This window comes from Episyrphus balteatus, chromosome 2, assembly GCF_945859705.1.
Source record: "Episyrphus balteatus chromosome 2, idEpiBalt1.1, whole genome shotgun sequence".
Taxonomy (NCBI): Eukaryota; Metazoa; Arthropoda; class Insecta; order Diptera; family Syrphidae; genus Episyrphus; species Episyrphus balteatus.
In genome coordinates, this window is record NC_079135.1 from 53,112,321 (window position 1) to 53,125,626 (window position 13,306).

The window sequence follows — 13,306 nt, forward strand, 5'->3', positions numbered from 1 at the left end:
GTTAGAAACCTGATTCTCGTAAAACCCTCACAAGACGAACCCCCTAATGCATATAGTAAATTGTACAATCCTTTTTTGTTACTGTACCATTTGTGTTGTTCAGTTCAATCTATATTACCTCAATTTGGATACGGAAATGCTTACCTATAAAATTAATATTTTCAAAAAAAAATTCAAAACAAAAAATAGAAAACAATTTAATTTTCATAATACATTTAACGGTAATTAGTTTTCAATGAACTACATCATTCATCACTTTCCCATCTTACGAAATAATTTTATTGAAAGTCAAAATTTTTCAAAACATTTACCTACCTACACACGTAAATATTGTTTACGTCTTCCATAATGTAACTTTATTTTCTCTCATCGTTTATGTTATCTTCGTATTCCGACAGTAGAAGTCCATAGATAAATTGGCATGATTAATGGCAGTTTTGCCCCTTATTGGCTCAGAGCTACTCAGAAGATTTATCCCAAAAATTTGATATCGATAACAGGATACTGCAATACAAAATATTGCTTCAATGGGCAATTTCCTCATCATCCGATGATACAAATCCCTTTTTACGATGAAAAATTGCACTTCAAGAGTTGAGAACGAGTTAGGAGTACGTTAAGGATGAATATTAATAATATGAAGGTATTGAATATAAAGATATACTTCCTCGTTGTAGTTTCACATCATTATGTGATATTCAGTAGGAGTTTTCAATTGAATTTCGTGGGTGTATTTTCAATTTGGATTTATGTCAATTTTCTTTGGTGTTCTGAGTTAACCATCTTCATTTCTAGAAATTCGAGAGATAGACGAGATATGTACATTTTTATAAAGATAACGTTTGATTTGGAAATCAGTCGTTTTGGATTTTTCTTTGCCCGTAATTTAATGTGAACTCAACGAAACTCACGATTCAGTATTCAGAGTGCAACAATATGCTTTAAAATAATATAAAATGGATTTGGCTATGTACCCGAAACTAAAAACACTAGTTTTTAACTTAAAGAATAAAGCTTTGAAAATGTTTTTGATATATCCCAGGGTCATCCAATTTGAATCAAAAATATTAATTTTATTAGGAAAAACTTTGACAGAAAAAACAAGTTATTCTTTTAATTTTGTGTTTTGTTAAATTTTCTGAAATGTAAAATCGGTTTTTTAATCAAAAACTATCAGTAAATTTAATTAATTTTAAATTAAACGACAAGAATAAACTCCTGGCTTTAAAAAATGTATATCTTGAACTTGATATTATAGGTGAAACGATACAAAACTGTCCCCTATTTCTGGTATTTTTGTTTTCTTCTTAAAACCTATAGGAAATCTTTTGGTTTCATTAAATTAATGAAATGTAAACAAAAATTGTTAAGAAAATGATTTAATAAATTTTGAAAGATCATTTACAATTGAACTGTTTAACTATTGGGATCACAAAGCAGATAAAACTTTTATCTACCTTTTATTGGCCTTTTAAGTGTACCAACTCTTGATGACCCTTACATTATTTGGAGAAAAGCATAGACAAATCAAAATCATTGATTTGAATTGAAAGGTTTCCTTTTCAAACCAAAACACAATGACAATTGATGAAATTACAATACATAGTAGGTAGTCTCCCAATTATTTTCTTACTTTCCTTTTATTATCATTCTCATCATATGCACATATTTCGTCCATATTATGAGTTTAAAAGGATGTAGTAATTGCAACCACAATTTGATCACAAATTAATTCGATTGGGACTTCAACAGAAATTAAGAGACTTTTCAATAAAATATTAAAACAATTTCAAAAGAATTTTAAAATGAGTTATTTCTGATAGTTTTAATTTTTCTATTTGGTTATGTCAGAAGAAATCTGGTAATGTATAGTAGTAGTACATCACATTTCAAAATTGCATTCAAAAATTTCCCAATAGAGTTATTTCCTTTAATTTACTTGTTTTTAATTCATAGCAGGAGAAGACGAACCAAAACTGACTACACTGGGGCACTGAGGACTTTCTTAGAGATACTTGTATTGGGATATCTGGAAAAAAGAGTCAACAAACAATGAAAGAAAAATTCGAAGAAGAATCGTGACGTTTAATATCCGGTTTAAGAAAAAATTAAAAGGCTGGGCTTATAGCTTTAAAAATAATTGTAAAACTAGTATACGGAGTTGTAAATGTTTCTGTTGATTTTTAATGTTCTTGTTTCTATTTTTTTCTATTGTACCCGTTTTCTTCAAGGGTTAAAATTAAGAGAAATATTTTAAGTACAGTACAACTATTAAAAATGAAATGACAAGTTAATGAAAAATATAACAAAGAAAATGAAGATAAATGTCAAAGAAATGAGACAAATTCGTGTAGTTTATTATTGGCGTAGGTACAAAGGGTGGATGACATCGCAATATGGTCACCTCAACCCATGATTATAAAGTACTTTAAAAAAGTGATAATTTCTTTTTAAAACATCTTAAAAGGTTGGATTGCAAAATTTTGATTAAAAATTAACAATAGTTAGTGGGGGACTTTCAAAACTTGAAGAACCCTGTGGAAGAATACTGTATACCTACATAATTTGTCTGTCCTTTTGATCCTTATTTGCTAACATTTGTATAATTTCTCAATCACGTTATGAGTATAACCCTTTGATTTAATTATTTTCTTTTAAACATCTTTTTTTGTCAATCATAAAACCTTAATCTCTTAAAATTTCTTCAGTTGAAAAAGCCCATGTCCTCAATTCATTCTTCAACCCTATAATAATAATGTGCATTAATGAAAAAACTTGTTTTGAATTACATATGGACACGGTTTCAGACCATAATCTACCATGCAATATTTGAAAATATATTTTTATCTTCTAAATCCTATTTTTCCATGCCATTAAACTAAATTGACCATTTCAATATATGGACAAAACACAAAAAAAAATTGCTAACTTTGTGTACTTCCTTAAGCTTCTGCTTCCCTTATTTCATAAAGAATGTGAGTTGAGTACTGGAGTTGGAGTATCCGTTTGTTGTTTCCTATTTTACTAGAAATAAATTCAAAATCCACTAAGAACACTCAGAGCGGGGATAGTCGGAGGAATAAGATTTGTATCGCAATTTGAAAATAAATGGATAAACGTAAGCCAGATCGCCATGCCAAAAAGAAGGTCAATAGTGTGCACCCCATGTAAAAGTATTTTTTGGAAGGAGTCAAGCAGAGCGAATACAACAAAAGAATAAAAATATACGTAGCGAAGCTATACGAAAAACTTCAGGAGTCTAAATAAGTTTTCTCCTAAAATTAACAAACGGTTTTCCATATAAATTTTAACTGAATCCACCTCGGAAATATTATAGCGAATCTATGAACAAACCTACGAGTATATGAGTGGTTATAGTTAAAAATGAAAAGAAATAAAGAAAGTTGGAAAGGAAAGTTAGTCAAAATGGGTAAAGGAAGTTCCTCCCGAAATTAATAGTACAAAGGTTTAAAAACTTTTCATATATCATGGTGAGGTTAGGAAAATAGCTGGGAGCTTATATTTAAAATGAAATATATACACAAGGATGAGAAAAACAGTTCGTGGTCAATGTATGACTTTGTAACACTGCGAGTTTGAAAAAGCAGCTGAAATGTTTGCCAAGTTATAAAAACTTGGCAACCAGACATTTTTTTTTAATTTTGATTTTGAGGTTCAATACATTTCTTGAACAGAAAGTCATAACTTGTCGAAAATTGAAAGACTAGGCGATCATTATTTTAAGAGATTAGAAAGTCAAACTGCAACTGATGGATCTGAGAGTAAATAAAATATATGCTCTTTTATCACAGCAAAGAGTCACTAGAGAATTTTAGGAAAGATTTAACCTTGCAAAAAATACAGGTCTTAGCCAATATTCATATTATGGTTACATCAAAAAAAATATTTTCAATTCTGTATCGTGGCACGAGTACGATAAATTTAACGCAAGGAATTGATAGAGTTTAAAGGGCTTCATGTCATTTTTTACTATGTGAGGAGGGGTCCCTTTAGGCGGGAGGGGTCTTTGTAGTACTTAATATGTAATGTATTAAAATAGAAATAAAAAATAATGTACTGCGGCGAACTGAATTTTCAAATTCTAAAGAACTGCCCAATCGTGCTGCCCAATTGTCAATTTGGGAGATGGCGATTGCGTTTGACATTTTTTGTCAATAAGTAAATTTTTGCTCCAACGCTGCGCCGCAAAAGAAGAATAACTTCAAAAACGCGTAGGTCTTAATATCTCTAGAACTACTTGTCGCAAAGAAAATTTGCAAAGACCTTTCTGATTGGAAATATAATTTTTTTTCTCTAGTACATCATTTTCTTATGGAAGTAATAATTTTCAGAGACGTCACAACTTTTTGCAGATTTTTTCCAATTAGATATTGAAATATTTTTTGTAGATACCTTAAAAATTAAAACCTTCGGAACTTTGCAAAGTTTATTTTTTGTTTACTTATTTTATTTCCACAAGTCAACCTTGTCGAAAAATAGGATAATATACTTTTAAAAAGACTCCCTTCATTTAACATATTTCAATCAGAGTATCGTCGTATATTATTATGGATCTTCCAAAGAGAAATTTTAAATATTCCCATGGGCATGTGCTAGATGCAGTGTTGCCGGAGAGAAATATTAGAAGGTAGTACGGCAAAAAAAAGGGGAGTATTTTGAACAAAATAGGAGTACAGCCATTTTTTTGTCTTGAAAGTTTTTTTTAGTTTTATTTTTAAAAAAATATATTAAGTTAAACATAAAAAACAAAACATAAATAAATAAATTATTAATATAAAATAACAAAAGTAATAAAATATCTGTCTTATGGTAGATAGCTTAATTTATAGTAATATTATTTTTTTAGAATACAAATTAGGAACTTAGATATTGTAATCACAAGATATGTATTAAATACATTAAATAGAAGTGCGGTTTTGCAAAAATCAAGGTATTTTGATTATATGGTAAGTATAAAATGATATAAGAAAAAAACAAATATTATTTTGTATACGCTTTTAAAAGTTGTTTTGAAGGATTCCATTTGTGGCAATCAACTCTATTTAACAATTCCTTGCAACTCATAATTGCATTTATTGTATTTACTCCCAATCTGTTTCGTTTTTTATCTTTGATGATAAAGAGTTGGGAAAAAACTCGTTCTGCCGCTGCGCTGCTGTGCGGAAGACTTAATAAAGCACTAACAAAATCCTTTGTCAGAGGGAAAAGTGTTTCATTAAGAGCATTTTTAAAAATAAATATTTCTGACCAAAATTCTTTTATTTCTAATGAATTCGAAACCATAGTTTGGCTAAGTAGTGTTCGCCATTCCATGTCGAGGTTTTCAATTTGAAGTTGCACTTTCTGCTAAATTTAAAGGGTCAATGCCTTGAATATGTTTCAGAATTTCGTCATCAAAATCGATTCGCTGTGAAATTTGAGCAGGGTCTTATAATATTCTCGGCCAACACCTTTAAACTCAATTATTTCATTTATTTCAATTTTGTTTGTTTAAATAAAAAGTTCAGCTTTAGCCCCAACGTATACAGAGTTAATATTTTTTAAATAAATGTCAGAAAAATTCGGATTTATGAATCCGGACGGACTGAGATTGAAATTCTAAGTTTAGCTGCTTAGTCAACTGGAGAACATAGGATAGAAATAATAAATACAATTTTGTGGTATCATTTAGTTCTTCTTGAATCTTGTGAACAAGATCTAGATTGTTGTCAGAAGATTCAAATTCAAAAGAATTCTCCAAAAAATAATGTAATAATGCAGGCCACTGTTCTAGCGTTCTTGCCTGTTCAGTGTTCAAGAGCTAACCACCTAGTAAAACTTCCCTTTGAAGGTAAAAGTGCTGCCAAATTTGCATTAAATTTAAAGTAAATTACATTTATTTAGGCTGACATTACACTTTGCTACAAGTGTAAAATATTGTATGTCATTAAAAAAAATAGGAGTACGAATGTGAAAGGAGGAGTACGGGAGTACGGAGGTGCTGAAAGTAGCACAATACTCCTATGGGAGTACTTTCGGCAACACTGGCTAGATGTAAATTCTCGCAGCAAATACTTACTCTCATTTAAGGGTAAGTCTGTTGAATGTCGCATTTTGAATTTATAAGATTACGGTCAAAATCCAAAAGGGCTTACCACATACACACACAAACTAAAGGACATAGATAAGGACGGTTGTCTTTCAACCTTAACCCTCCTATAATCATTTTGTAATATAAGGACAAAATGTATAATGAAATTCTATAAACCATATGAGAACTAGCAGATTATGAAATGAGAATGATGGTTTGTCTTTGCTTCAGCTTGGACGCGTATTCATGGGCATCATGAATCCACGTGCTCGAGATGAACTTATATATAATAATTGTATGTATATATGTTATCCTTAATTTTTTTTATAAAGACTCAATTACGGTTTAAGGACACATTGAATGTTGAAAACAAAATCCGGGATCAACGTGTGCTGCGATAGTTCAAAGGATTCGCCCACTGTGTGATGGGTTAATTAAAGTGGAAAACCTGCAAGTATGTGTCATGGCATATACCTAAGAGAGGGTTGGTGGTTTGGGAGGAGAAGGTAGTATATGCGCAAAAAACACTGAGACCAAAATTACGTGATGATTATAATTAGGGTTGCATTCAAGCTGTGAATTGTCGAGTTCGAGGTATGTCAGAATGTGGGGATCGGCTTGGCTGTAGGTATAAGGACACAAAGGATAATCATAATATTTACTCGCCAACCAGTTCCCGTTTCGATGATGGAAACGGAGCGGAATGTTTCAATTAAAGTGTCATTTCAAAATCGGATTAATTTAAGAGTTGTGGCGCCTGGCATGGTGTGGAATGGAGTGGTGTAGAGTGGTATGGTGTAGTCGCCGTCACCGGTGTTTCATTGCGTCGTCGTCCTAGCGACGACACGGGTGATTATAGTCAATTATTTGGTTGGCAAGTAGGGAATTAATGGTAAGGGCAATAAAATGGTCATCCTCGTGATAACGTGCTCATTAAAAATACCAAACATTAACACTAGGCTGTTTTTACTTTTCCGAAGTATGTAGTTTCAAAGAAAATATTACTATTACATTATTTTAATGATGGAGTGTGAGAAATTTAAGATTATGTAGGGATATGCAATGTAAATGTTATAACAAAAAAGCGAAAGAACACTGAAAATAATAAATTTCGTAAAATTACGAAAATCGTTTCATACACTACATTTTCGTTGGCCCAACGAAACTTTCGTTGGCTCAACGAAAATATGTAATTTTTCGTAATATGAAAACCTTCATCAATTAATGAAAACGTTTCATACACTTTTTCTCCCTATATAGTGCCAAAAAATCCAATTTAATGAAAAGATTCATCACTTAACGAAAAATTTCATACTCATTTTAAAAAATAAAAATAAGAATTTTTAGCTTACTTTATCAAAGTTTTAATTAAGTAACGAAAAAATTCATTAACTTATGAAATTCAACATTAACTAACGAAAATCTTCATAAGTTTATGAAAATAAATAATTGTCTTATGAAAATTCTTCATCGGCTTATGAAAAAATACATCAGTTAACGAAAAAAAATCTTTGCCTTACAAAAAAAAAAAAAAAAACGTAGACTTAGGTGCATTTCTGTTTTAATGATGAAAAACTTAATCTTGCTGGATATAGTTCACATTAGGTTTTTGTTTAAAAATCTATGTAAGTTGAGCTGAATATTAAAAATATTTGCGTATTGACAAGGTGTCTCACAATAAGTCAGTCAACTGATGAGTCTAAGTGAGTTCCACCGGGACAAACGCCATAAAAAGCTATATTAAATCAGTGATTTAACCAGTCCAGTTAAATATAAGAAGAAAAATGAATGCAAAAATTCGTAATTCTACGAAAAGAATGTAAGAATAATCTACAAAAAAAATAATTAATACATACAACGAAAAGTTTCGTTAGCTAACGAATATTTTTTCGTAATTTAATGAAAATATTCATACAATTTACGAAAAACTTCGTTAGCTTACGAAAGTTTTAATTAAATTTTACGTTAATTGATGAAAAAATTTCGTAAAGTGATGTATAAATTCATTAATTCTCAATCAAAAATTGTTATGAAAAATTTCATTAAAATACGAAAGTTTTCGTTAATTGATGAAGTTCTTCATTAACGTATGAAAGCCATTTCGTTGAGCCAATTAAATTTTCCATCGGCTGAAAATTAATTAAATTTTCGTTGGCTCAACGAATTTTTTCGTTGTATTTACGTAAGGATTTGGTTCAGTGAAGAAGTAAAAAAATAATGAAACTCGGATAATAAGAAGGTATCATCCTCATTCCTAAGTTGAAATGAATAACTTTAAAAAAAAATTGTGGATTGCTTGTTCAAGTACAAATCACTGAACCAATCGTTAATATGGGAAGGAAGTTCCATGAATAGAGTTAAAATCTGCGAGCTGGACCATATTTACATAGAAATAGCTGCGCAGTTTGGGTATGAATAAGGAGATGACCTAAAGAAATCCAAGCCGAAAAAAACAACAAAATAGAAACTTCGCCAGTAACGACTCTAAATAAATTCTTATTCCTTATTCCGTGACCTTTCTTTATTAAATAAATGTTATCTTCTTCGCTGGCTATAGGTCTTGTTTTTTTTTACACTAATCTTCTTTGTCGACGTTTTACGTGTGCTTTCACGCTTCTTCAGGACTAAGAAAAATAATTCTTAAAAATGCTAAAACGTATAGAATAAATACTTACATATCTTTAAACTCTAGATCTCCAATTGATTGGTGTTAAAGGTTTTTTTTTTAAATGTCTTGAAAAAGACGTTTTCTGTTCTCAAAATTTCAAAATATAAAAAACTTTTTAATTATTTGATAAGAAATTCAAAAATTTTTTTCTTATCAAATTGAGTTGATTATTCATATTAAAAATTCCTTTTAACAAAGTGAATATAAATACTGCTAAGCCCTTCACAATCCGATCTCCTATTGGACAGTGTTTTTGATAATATTCCTAATAAAATTAAAATTATTACTAAATATGTTGATGACATTTTTGTTATACTTAAATCTAGTCATGTTACTAAGTTACTTCAATAATTCAATTCTAGATGCACTGAACGGTTTTCATCCAAAAATTCAATTTACAGTTGAATATGAAAATAATGGACAACTTCCATACCTTGACGTGATTGTAACTAGAAAAAATAACCATTTAATATTTGATTGGTATAAAAAAACAATATTATCAGGTCGCCTTATTAATTATAATTCCCATCAGCCAAAACAGATCATTATTAACATACAGCAAAAAATTTTATAACCAGAGTATTGGATATCAGTGATATTGCCTTTCGTCAGAATAACATTCAAAAAATCATGGATGTTTTGATATCAAATTCTTTTCCAATAAACATAATAAAAACTTTGTTGAACCATAATTTCAACCCGTTGCACAGTGTGTCGTCCCCTTATGATAAATCACTTTTTTTTTTGTTAAAAATTAATATTTTTGCTATTAAAATATAATTAAGAAGTGTCAACTCATATGAAAACATATTTATCTAAGAAAATAACCCAGGTTATGTATTCAAAATAAGCTCCGAAACATGAGTACCTCGGAAATCGAAAATATTTTCAGGAATTTATGAGAATCTTTGAGAGTGTATATTTCACGTTTGGTGAATGTTTGAACATTTTTGTTAATGTTATTTTGTTAATTTGAGTGTTGTTGTAAAACGTATAGCAAAAAAAAAATTAAATTTATAAAATTATATATGAGTTATTAAAATTTCTTTGATAAATGGCCAAAAAAGAAAAAAATTAATTTTTAAACTTAATTTAAAAAAAAAACATATAAAATCATATCGATAATTTTTTTATATTATTTTGCCTAAGGCCTATACTTAATATTGGCAAAGTTTGGTCTGCTTCTGTTTGCGATTACCAGAGATATTCACATTTATGTGCTACGAGTCAAGTACTCAAAATAATTCATTTTTTGAAAAACAGCTTCAAGGGGATCACAAAAATGAAAAAATCGATGTATATAATAATATTTAACCATACACAAGTAACAAAAAGCTGTTTACATATGTAATTAAAAATATTTTAAGTATTGTTTTCAACACGAAAAATATTATATTTTTCTGCATACCTACTAAATTTTTAATATAATTACTTGACCCGGCCACGCTCTACTGTGTATTATAGCTGTATTTACCAACCTCGCCGATATAAGAATTTACGAAAATGCAAATAAAACGTTATTTCAAAATTTGAAAGCGATTGACAAAAAACTATTCGAGATTTGCTATGAAACGCAAATAAACCTACGATTTTTTTTGTATAGAGAAGATAAACAAAACAAGTTGACTTCAACTTAAGATTTCTCAAAGTAGAAAAAAGATATTGAAAAAATTTAAACGGGCTTTAAAAGAACACATTTAGTTCTTTTAGAAACTGTCACAAATTTATTAAAAATAAATCACCACGTTCAAGAACATAACCTCAAAAACTGTTAAAAAAACGACATTTCAGATTTTCTAACGGGAATATTTCAAAAACGTGATGTAATAGAATTTTTCTGACTTCGGATTCGAGTTCAGCACACCAAAAACCTTACGAAAAATATATTTGTTTATATACCAAAAAAAAAATAATTTTGCTCACAAGTGGCTTCTTCAATAAATGTTAATTTCATAAATTATACTAAAAAAGAAGTAATAGGTTGTTAAATTTGTTAATTTGTAACTTTTTTTTCTATTCCTGACATAAAAACACAAAAAAAGATATTAAAATTCCAAAAACTTGGCTGCAAGTATTTATGATAAACTTTTGTACGGGCTCGACACACTGTGCGTTGGTTAGACCAAATTTAGTTACAAATACAACACAGTTTTCCTACAGAAGTTGTTTGTATATTCCTCATCTCTTTCGAATCGAATTCAAGATGCTCCTATTAGAAACAAAGATAGTGTTCGTTCAGTTTTTAAATCAGTTAATGTTTTGAGAAGTTCACTTTTTTCGAATTTAAAAGGTGAATTTTCTTATAACGATAAATCAATTATAGTGTATAGACCAAATTTAGTTACAAATACAACACAGTTTTCCTACAGAAGTTGTTTGTATATTCCTCATCTCTTTCGAATCGAATTCAAGATGCTCCTATTAGAAACAAAGATAGTGTTCGTTCAGTTTTTAAATCAGTTAATGTTTTGAGAAGTTCACTTTTTTCGAATTTAAAAGGTGAATTTTCTTATAACGATAAATCAATTATAGTGTATAAAATCAAATGTTTAGGTGATGGAGCAAAACTATTGTCCATCAGTTTATGTAGGTACTTCCATGCAGAAGCTAAAAAACCGTATAGCTGGTCATAGATCGGATATTAATAACGGATATTCTCAAAAAACTGCTCTAGCTTTACATTGTATAGGTGAGGGTCATAGACCAGATTATAACAATGTAGATATTTTACAGTCAGAAAAGCATTATAATAAGAGAGTGATATTAGAAATGTTACATATTTTAGATACAGACAACACTGTTAATAGGAGATCGGATTGAAAAGGGATTAGCAGTATTTATAGTCAGTTTGTTAAAAGGAATTTTTAAAATATATAATCAACTCAATTTGATAAGACAAAATTTTTTCAATTTCTTATCAAATACCTAATTAAAAGTTTTTTATATTTTGAAATTTTGAGAACAAAAAAACGTCTTTTTCAAGACATTTTTTATTGATTTTCAAAGTATTTAAGCGAGAAAAAACCTAAAAAAACCTTTAACACCAATCAATTGGAGATCTAAAGTTTAAAGATAAGTATTTATTCTATACGTTAAAGCATTTTTTAGAATTATTTTTCTTAAGATTAGACTCTAAATACCTACCTACCTTTAACAAAAGGTACTTACAATTTTGTGCAATTTGATCCTTTTTATTAAATATTCAATCGAATGCACCGAGTATTGTTCAAAAACCTTTGAAAAACTTTTAATAGGTTTTGGGACAAATAACTAGACCCTCATATTTTTTCCTGGAGAACAAAGTTCTTGCATGATAAAGTTCTATTTGTTACACGTTCAACAGACACCTTTCTAACGTTTTTATATAAAACTTTGATTAAATACTCGACATCAATTTTCGCAGACACCAGCGTTATGTTTAATCAATTTAAGTATCAAATTTCATGGTATAATTATTAATATTAAGATTTCTTATTCAGTTATGATCCCCCATCAAATGATATCATAATGCTACCCCAAAGCCAAAATCTAATGTTGAATAGTAATTTATAGCTTCCTTTGCAAAAACAAAATAAATTACTAGTCCCTTTCCGCACCACATTTATGTTGTTCTTTACACTTTTCTTAATTCAAAGTAATAAATCCCAATTCAACATCATCGTTTATGCATTGTCCTCGTTGGCAATTTAATTTGTGAGTCATAGCCCTTTGCCTCTTTTAGCATTAACATTATTTGGATTTGAACTGCTCTGATTGGGATGTAGAGAGGTCCAGTTTTGGATGATGGCCGTATTTTCGCCCAAGGATTGGTTACTCGATTACGAGCAACACTCAGTATGAAGTTATTGTTTTGTTATTGTTAATCTATTGAGTTGCTGGAACGAATTCTAGCTAGCAAAGGGATCTGGTTTGTAGAGAGGTAAAGAATAGGACATGGACACACTCTGTGGTATCCACTTCTCATGTGAAACACGCACATTTAGATCACCCTGCTGGAAACAATATAATAAAAACTCGAGTTTAAGTGCTCTGTCAATATCGATATAAATGTATATATGAACGAATTTACTTAAGTATGTATAAGCTTTAAGGGCGAAAATTTATGGCTAAAAGTTCGATGAAACTAGCAGGAGTCTCCAAAAACTCAATTAAGGCATCTAGACGAGGGATGAATTAAGAGGGGATATCAAATTGATATGGTGAAAGGAAAAAAAACTTGACGAACACAATGGGTCTGGGTGTTCATTGAACCTAACAATAGCTTACGCGCCTTGAAATAGTATTAAAATAATTGATGTTTTTCAATCAATATTGTAAGTGGATATAAGGATATTCATAAAAAAGTAATAAGAGAGATATTATATTTGTATTGGTGCGGTGTTATTATTCTAATATTGTTCGAAATAGACAATTTTTCAACAAAATAAATAAGACAATATTATAGAAACTTACATATTAGAATTAATTTTTAAAATCGTGTAAGTGATTTGATTCAAAGTTTTTTTTTACTCATAATATCATACCAAATTATTTGTTGCAATTAAAGT

General features: G+C 29.5%; 1 long non-coding RNA gene across 1 annotated transcript; it reads right to left on the reverse strand.

Annotated features, from left to right (window-relative positions):
* Positions 1–265: 265 nt before the first annotated feature.
* On the reverse strand, positions 266–1,052 carry LOC129912005 (uncharacterized). The gene is made up of 3 exons (XR_008771731.1): positions 912–1,052; positions 665–791; positions 266–585 (listed from the first exon to the last, which is right to left on the reverse strand). It is a non-coding gene; the product is annotated as an uncharacterized LOC129912005 (long non-coding RNA).
* Between the last annotated feature and the right edge of the window lie 12,254 nt (positions 1,053–13,306).